The sequence below is a fragment of the Trichosurus vulpecula genome, chromosome 8, assembly GCF_011100635.1.
Source record: "Trichosurus vulpecula isolate mTriVul1 chromosome 8, mTriVul1.pri, whole genome shotgun sequence".
Lineage (NCBI taxonomy): Eukaryota > Metazoa > Chordata > Mammalia > Diprotodontia > Phalangeridae > Trichosurus > Trichosurus vulpecula.
Genome location: NC_050580.1, coordinates 92,844,880 through 92,854,393, shown reverse-complemented (window position 1 = coordinate 92,854,393; position 9,514 = coordinate 92,844,880). Strand labels below are relative to the sequence as shown.

The following is a 9,514-nucleotide window of genomic DNA, read 5'->3' as shown; positions in this document are numbered from 1 at the left end:
CAAGGGTTTCCACCTGTCTAGTAGATACTACCAGACTCCTGTGTCTGAGGAGGACAAGGAAAAGACTGCTTTTATCTATCCAGGGAATTACAAGTTGGCTGACCAATGGAAAGCTAACCCATAAAAGGTAATTGAGAGACTTGGCAACTTGCTTGTTTACAAAATAACCTCAGACAATGGACAAGGCCCTATCAGGACTATTCACTGCACCCACCAATTACCCATAGGAAAATTAGTTGGCCTTTCTAAGGAGCAGGTGGAGAAAACTGTTGGAGGTTCACCCAGGAAGACTGAGGAAATGGAGGAGGCTGCTGCCCTCCCTCCCACCTTGCCTGCCTGCCTAGCCATAGTTGTTGCTCCTTCAACTTCCTCTCTGCATGGGCACATGAGGTCATAAGATCAGCCTGGCTTTGGATGGCTAGATAGCCCCAGCTGCGGGGCCCCTATCCTCCTACATACAGCATGGACCTAAGGGTGAGTGGCAGCTGCAGCAAGAGGAGATGGAGGAGAAGAGGGCAGGATAGCTGCTGGCTCGTGTGGTAGACTGTGGCACCAGACATACAAAACTTGGATATGGTGGAAATACAAAGCCACAGTTTTTCATGTGTTGCTATCAAGGAGTCTGAAAAAGTAGGAGATCAAGCATAAAGGAAGGTGATGAAAGGTGTCACCAATCTAGATTTCTTTATTAGGGATGAAGCAATAGAAACTTATGCAATAAAGTAGCCAATCTGTCATGGCAGAGTTGAGGATTGGGACTTGTAGAGATTTAAGGAGCAACTAATCTTCAAATACCTAAAGACAGAACCTGAAGATCTTTATTTTCTTTTGACTGAACCTGCACGAAACATACCAGGAAGCAAGGAATATACTGCTAAAATTGTGTTTGAATCCTTAAACATTCTGAGCCTATACAGAGCTGTACCTGTTGTCCTTGCTTTAGTTGCCTCTTGGACGTCAAGACAGGTAGGAAAGTGGACATGACTGGTATGGTTGTAGGCAGTGGAGATGACGTCACTCATGTCATTGCTGTGGCTGAAGGGTATGTGATTGGCAACTGTATCAAGTGCATTCCAGTTGCTGGAAGAGATATAACATATCTCATTCAACAGTTATTGAGAATTACAAAATACTTTTCACATAAATAAAGTCACACCTATATAAATGGAAAGATATCGGTTCCTCATGGATAGGCCAAACTAATATGATAAAAATGACAATTCTACCTAAACTAATTTACTTCTTCAGTGCCATGCCAATCAAGCTACCAAAAATTATTTTATAGAGCTAGAAAAAATGATTATAAAATTCATCTGGAAGAAAAAAAGTTCTAGAATATCAAGGGAATTAATGAAAAGAAATGCAGGGGAAGGTGGCCTAGCCATACCAGATCTAAAACTGTATTATAAAGGTAACTAGATGGCGTAGTGACTAGAGCACCGGCCCTGGAGTCAGGAGGACCTGCGTTCAAATCCAGCTTTAGACATTTGATACACTTACTAGCTGTGTGACCTTCGGCAAGTCACTTAACCCCAATTGCCCTGCCTTCCCCCCTCCAAAAAATAAAAAAAAAAGAATAAATAAAGCTGCATTATATAGCAGCAATCATCAAAACTATTTGACTAAGAAGTAGAGTGGTGGATCAGTGGAATAGGTTAGGTATACAAGACAAAGTAGTCAATGACTATAGTAATCTACTATTTGATAAACCCAAAGACTCTAGTTTTTGGGATAAGAATTCACTATTTGACAAAAACTACTGGGAAAACTGGAAAACAGTATGGCAGAAACTAGGCATAGACCAACATCTTACATCCTATACCAAGATAAAGTCAAAATGTGTACATGATTTAGACATAAAGGATGATACCATAAGCAAATTAGGAGAGCAAGGAATAGTTTACCTGTCAGATCTGTGGAGAAGGGAAAAAATTATGACCAAACAAGAGATAAAGAATATTATGAAATGCAAAATGGTTAATTGTGATTACATTAAATTAAAAAAATTTTCATAAACAAAATCAATGCAACCAAGATTAGAAGGAAACCAGAAAATTGAGAAATTATTTTTACAGTCAGGGTCTCTGATAAAGGCCTCATTTCTAAAATATATGGAGAATTGAGTCAAATTTATAAGAATGAAAGTCAATCCCCGACTGATAAATGGTCAAAGGATATGAACAGGCTGTTTGCAGATGAAGAAATTAAAGCTATCTATAGTCATATGAAAAAAATGCTCTAAATCACTTTTAATTAGAGAAATGCAAATTAAAACAACTCTGAGGTACCACCTCACACCTATCAGATTGGCTAATGTGATAAAAAAAGAAAATGATAAATGTTGGAGATGTGGGAAAATTGGAAAACTAAAGCATTGTTGATGGAGTTGTGAACTGATCCAATTTGGAACTATACCCAAATAGCTATAAAACTGCATATCCTTTGACCCAGTAATACCACTACTAGGTCTGTATCCCAAAGAGATTATAAGAAAGGGAAAAAGGCCCACATGTGCAAAAATATTTATAGCAGCTTTTTTTGTGGTGGCAAAGAATAGGAAATTAAGGGGATACCCATCAATTGGGGAATGGCTGAACAAGTTGTGGTATATGAATGTAATGGAATATTATTGTGCTGTAAGGAATAAGGAGCAAGCAGACTTCAGAACAACCTGGAAAGACTTATATGAATTGATGCTGAGTGAAGTGAGCAGAACCAGGAAAACATTGCACACAGTAACAGCCACATTGTACAATGACTGACTTTGCTAGACTTAGCTTTTCTTAGCAATACAATGATCTAAGATAATTCCAAAAAACTCATGCTGGGAAATGCTATCCACGTCCAGAGAAAGAACTATGGCATCTGAATGCAAATCAAAACATACTATTTTCTCTCTCTCTTTTTTTTCTTTCTCCTGGTTTTCCCCTTTTGTTCTGATTCTTCTTTTACAACATGAGTAATGTGGAAATATGTTTAATGTGATTGTACTTGCTGTCTTAGGCAAGGGGAAGGGGAGGGAGGGGAAGAAAATTTTGGAACTCAAAATCTTATAAAAGTAAATGTTGAAAACTATCTTTACATGTAATTGGAAAAATTAAAATACTATTAAGTGGGGGGAAAACAGTTATTGAGAGAATGAGAAATAAGAATTCCTTCTAAACAATCTCTGGAAATAGCTGAGGCAGTGAAGGAATTCTATAGTTATATCTGCCCAGATTTAGTCAAAGAATTTAACAAGTATTATACGTGGATCAAAGTGGAATAAACAGAATCAATGCAATCTTAAAGAAACAATTTTCTATTGATGTTGGTTATCAATAGTTCCTTGGCCAGAAATCTCCTTTCACTGAGTTTGCTAATTCAGACTTCATACAACCTGTCTCAGAAGTAGTAGGTGAGATAATTCAGAATTGTCCTATCGATGTCAGATGTCTTCTCTACAATAATATTGTCCTCTTTGAGGATTCAACCATATTCAGGGATTTTGGATGTCCACTACAACTGGATTTGAAAAGAATTGTTAATGCAAGGTTGAATCTAAATGAAGGATTATTTGGTGGTAAGCTAAGGCCTAATGAAGTATAAGTCATTATATACCATATGCAATGAGATGTAGTGTGGTTTGGGGGATAAATGCTGGCTTCCAAGCCTGAGTTCTACCAAGTATGACACACACACACACACACACACACACACACACACACACACAAAACAATAATGAAGAAATTGGACCTAATATTTGTCACCACAGTCCAGTGTTTGGGGTCATGTCTTAAAATTGACTTCATAATTGTGACTTCATAATTGTAACAGGGAAGTGGATTCATAATTGTAACAGAGAGCTCCTCCTTCTGATTACCTGTTTTATCTGGATCATTGGTATTAAGATAGGAAACTGACTTGGGGAAAAAAACATAATTCAATAAGAATATTTTAATAAATGTATCCATATACAAATATAGAAGAAAGCCAAAATGATTAAAAATAATATCTGAATCTGTGTGCAACAAAAAAGTAGCTTTTAGTTCTTTCTGTGTAATTTTGTATATTAATGGATTATCTAAGATTTGATGGAATATAATGGTATGTGGATAGCTCTACAATGCTTGAATCATCCAATTCCAAATGTACAATGAAAGAGCTCATTTATATTTCATACTTTTTTATACTTTGAGGAAAAAATATCAGAGAAAAATATGTATTTGAGGAAAAAGGAGACCAACTATAAGTGAATTCTAAAAAGCTTCGTGATATTTGCTTACACACTCAGATGTTATTCTAGTTATTAAAATTTTTGACCATCCAAAAAAAGAAACCCTGGTTTTCTTTGAAAGGGCTTTTTGGAACTAAAGCTGGTATCTTGGATTAACTGATGCCTGCTAGTACTTTCTGAATATTCTCATTCTGTTTCTTGCTTAAAAGAAAAAAGCAAAGTAAAAGTAAAGACCATTATTGTAGTTTTTCTAATAAAAAATATCAAAATTGGTATAAAGTCTAACATCATTCAAATAAAGGCACAAAATTGCTTTTGATCTTTGTGTGAGACTCTTCAATCTTCTTAAAAGCTAAATGATAAATCCTTTCTGAAGATCTCAATCAACAGTTGGACTAGCAAGATGAAATTTTTATGTGCTTTGCAAAAATAAATGTGTAATTTTGGAACTAAAATACTACTTTCATTTTGATAACCACACCAATGTTTGATATTTACATTTGCATAATTAATTTCACAGTTTGAATTTTTTTCCCAGTCACTGACAATATCACGCAAGTTAGGTTTTCACCGCATTTTTAAATCTGTGGATCATGCAAAAAGAAAAAGAAAAAAGAAATAAGTTGAAACTGGAAAAAGGCTGAGAAAAAGAGACGGTCTACCAGCTGTCTAAAGACTTTCTGACCCAAAAATGGGCATTGAAAATGATGGGTGCAGTAAAGGAAACTGTGTATATTATTACAGGATAAAAGAAATTGGACCCAGAGGTAACTTCTTTCATACCCAGAACTGCTACAGAGACTCATCAGGTACAGATCCACAGAGCTTAAAAATACTGCTAGTCCAGAGCTGAATAGAAAATTTCACTTTCAATCGCAAGAATCAAGAGAAGCATGAAAAGGTAAACAAGAAAGAGAAACCATAAGGGATTTACTAAAGTTGAACTGTTTTGTTTACATTCCCATGTGGAAAGATGATGTGTATAATTCATGAGACCCTTCTCAGTATTAGGGTAGTTGAAGGGAATATACATGTATGTATGTGTGTGTATATATATATATATATATATATATATATATATATATAGACAGATGGCACAGGGTGAGTTGAATATGAAGGGATGAGATCTAAAAACATAAAATAAAATTAAGGGGTGAGAGAGCAATATATTGAGAGAGGGAGAAAGGGAGAGATAGAATGGGGTAAATTATCTCACATGAAAATGGCAAGACAAAGCAGTTTATTGGAAGGGAAGAGGGGGCAGGTGAAAGGGAATGAGTGAATCTTGCTTTCATTGGATTTGACTTGAGGAAGGAATAACATACACACTCCATTAGGTATCTTACCCCACAGGAAAGTAGAGGGAAGGGAATAAAAAAGGGACTGGTGATAGAAGGGAGGGCAGATAGGGGGAGGAGGTAATCAAAAGCAAACACTTTTGAAAAGGGACAGGGTCAAGGGAGAAAATTCAATAAAGGGGGACAGGATAGGATGGAGGGAAATACAGTTAGTTTCACAACATGAGTATTGTGGAAGTGTTTTACATAATGATACATGTGTGGCCTATATTGAATTGCTTGCCTTCTTAGGGAGGGTGGGTGGGAAGGGAAGAGGGGAGAGAATTTGGAACTCAAAGTTTTAAAAGCAGATACTCAAAAAAATTGTTGGTTTTGCATGCAACTGAGAAACAAGATATATAGAGAATGGGGCATAGAAATCTATCCTGCTCTACAAGAAAGTAAAGGGAAAGGGGATGGGAGGGGAGTGGGGTGACAGAAGGGAGGGCTGACTGGGGAATGGGGCAATCAGAATATACGCCATCTTGGAGTGGGGGGAGGGTAGAAATGGGGAGAAAATTTGTAACTCAAAATCTTGTGAAAATCGATGTTGAAAACTAAAATATTAAATAACAAAAGTTTTTCTACAAAAAAAAAATACTGATAGTCAAGCTGGAATGATGGTCAGTCCAGATGTAGATACACAAGTCTATAATGATCTTGATGGTCAGCCCATACCAACCACTAGTTCTGGTGCAGGAACTAAAAGATGGGTCAGTGACAGGAGTGAACTAGGAGTAGGCAACTCACTAGGCTAAGTTATGTCACAAGTAAACCTTTCTCTAGGTGACAATGTAAAAAGCACATTGTATGTAATTATTTGTTTAAAGCTGTACACGTGTTTGAGAATGCTTGTTTTATTTTGCTATGTTGTTTTGACTGTTTTGTTTTATATTTATGCTATAGCAATGTCTGTTGATTGTTTTGTATATCTGCAATTATTGCTTAATGACAAGTGCTATTTTATATATAGGACTATTGATATTTTGCAGCTTGCTAGCTTTATTTTGTTAGTTAGCTATGCTTATTGTTTTTGCTTGATTGCTACTATAGCTATACCTGTACTTTTGAAATGTGTGTGTGTGTGTGTGTGTGTGTGTGTGTGTGTGTGTTATATCCTAGATATGGTTTGGCATGTTGACATTATAATATTCTATTACATTTGTTGTTACATTTGAAAATTAAGGTAAACTGAGGCACAAAGTTCTGAGCAATTCAGTTTATTAATAAAACATGTATTTATTAATAAAGAGGGTCAATGGATACTTCAGCTATGCCAGAGGCCTTGAATGAGGGACAAGGTACTTTATAGCAATTAACAAGATTTATTTATTTATTATTAACAAGACATAGTCTTGAAATAGTCAGAATTGAGATCACATTATTTGGACTGCCTTTCTGAAACCCATTTAACCTTAGCCAAGACTTGAGATTCAAGTCACAAAACAAAGATTCTCAGGATGGGAGTTGAGATTTGACCTTTTAGGTTACTCAGTTTCTCTGGAAGGTGGGGTTACAAAGATGGAGATAAGACAAAAGCTTGACTTTTAGGCAAGTTTCTTCAGGATGTAGATGGGAGGTGGAATTGCAAGGGTGGAGATACAATACAAGAATTGTGACCCAAGTGATCTGAGGTCACCTTAGTCAAATTTACAGTGAAGGATAATATGAAATCTAGCTTGACTAAGCCTTAAAAATAGAATTAAAGTAAATTTTCAATTTTACAATGATCTGTATAGTGCCATCTCTACTGCGTGTATTGTTAATGCACATTTATTTTAGTTTCAATGGTATTTCAAAGATTCAGTCAATGGTATATCAAAAGTTCAAAGGCTGACTGCCTGAGAACCAAGGAATATCATCCCTGTTGTTTTAAAATATTGACATTTGTGTTTATACTGTATATTTATAGCTTTTAGATCTGCCTCAGTTGATCTTCACAAGGGACTTCAAAGAGTTTTGATCTGGGGGAGGAATGTAACTCCCTGTCCAGAAGCCTATTGGTATGGGACTCTCCTTATTAGTGAAGAGCAGAGCAGGGGCACTGTTAGCAAGAAGAAAGAGAGCTCCAGCCTTCCCTAGTCCCCCTTCAGGACTCTTCAGGGCCAGTCCCCTTTGGGGATTCTTTAAGTGAGAGTCCCCTATCGGGACTTTCCAGGGCTCTCTTTGAGACTCTTTTGAAGCCCCAATCTTCTTTAGGACTCTTCAAGCGGTATATCCTTTAGAGTGCTTTTGGCTTCCAGTTTCTAGAGAGAAGATAGAAGAGACCAACCCCTCTTCAGGTTGCTGAAGGAAAAGACTCTGGGAAGATATAAGAAGAGTAGATAGTATCCATCAAGTATGCTCTCTCTTGGTTGAGCTGAGTTGTCTTCTCCCGGTGGCAGAGCTCCTTCAAACTGCATTATTTGATACATATTCTCCTATATATACCTCTTCTGATTTTTGCTTTGCTGTGATTTGGATAAATGAGTGTCTTTGTTATTCGTGTTTATTTACTTAGAACTGCCAAATGGCACAGTGATTGCCCCCCTTGGAGTCAGTAAGACTAATCTTTCTGAGTTCAGATCTGGCCTCAGACACTTACTGCCTGTGTAAGCCTGGGCAAGTCCCATCTGTAAAATGAGCCAGAGAAGGAAATGGCAAACCACTCCAATATTGAGCACACAAATGGAATCACAAAGAGACTGAAATGACTGAACAATGACAACAACAAATATGGGTTTATTGCGGAACAGATATTAGGTAGGAAAGGAGTTAAGCCTTGGATATGGAGTTGGGGGGTTCCTGTTTTCTTCCAAGAAATCAAAAGTTAGATGAAACCCTATCATATCTCTAAAAAATAATATTTAAGGGAGCAAATAGATATATCTAGCCTGTCACCTTCTCTCTCTCTGAGGAAAGCAGAGTGGTGGCCTCCAGCTCCAACCTCCTTCTTCCCCTACTAGTAGGAATGAAAGCCTCCTTTGGAGAAGGGTAGGGGGAGAAGAGGCTAGAGATATCTATTCTGTCTGCCTTCAAGCACATAAGGCCAGCTTCATCATACATGGGGCCCTGTCTACATGTAGGATTCACCACACTCCGTTGCATTTACAATTTAGTAATTATTCTTTTTGAGATTACTTGGAATCTGGAATTCTAGTTTTAGATGGACCATAGAATAACTGATATTCTTAGTGCATTGGCTTCTATAGTGAAGCCAATATAAATAATTTTATACATAAAACAATTTATTTATTTTGCTGGATCCATGATTTCTTCAGTGTGGGTACTCTACCAATAGCTGAATGCATGCTTCCAAAATTTACTACTTCTAAAAAATAGAAACATAAAATCTCCTAGTTGGAAGGAATCCTTGAAGTCACATACTCCGATTCATACCTATCTCTACAATGTCTTCAAATATAGGCATCCAAGAGCTCCTTCTAGACCTCCAATTATGGGAACACAAAATTCCGGGGATGGTATATTCCCCTCTAGGATAGCTTTGATGGAAAAGGAAGAAAGGAAGGAAGGAAAGAAGAAGGGAGAGAGAGAGGGAAGGAGGAAGGGAGGGAGGGAGGAAGGGAGGAAAGGAGAGAAGGAAGGAAGGAAGAAAGAAAGAAAGAAGGGAAGAAAGAAAGAAAAGCATGTTGGGTACTTAATTTAGGGAAGCTGAGCTCTATAACTTTAACTCATTTCAAATTTTTCTTTCCAGAAGAAAGCAGAACTAGTCTATTCCATCTTCTATATGTGGCAAAAAAATAATTTCAAGAGACAAAGTTTTGGGGTAAATTATAATCAATTTTATCAATCACAGTCAGCAAATGATTGACAAAAAGGACTCGTCATCCTCCTGATGACCAAAAAGGAAGAAGGATACTTCCTGAGGTTTATATACCCTTGGATAGAGGTGTTCCAGCAGATGGCAAGCAACTCTGATCCCCAAAGTCTTTTCTGCTTTAGCATTAACATCCTTAGTCCC

The 9,514-nt window shown here is 37.1% G+C and overlaps 1 pseudogene; it reads left to right on the top strand.

Moving 5' to 3' along the window:
* Window positions 1–521: 521 nt before the first annotated feature.
* LOC118829228 lies at window positions 522–3,779 on the top strand (annotated as a pseudogene).
* The last annotated feature ends 5,735 nt before the right edge of the window (window positions 3,780–9,514 follow it).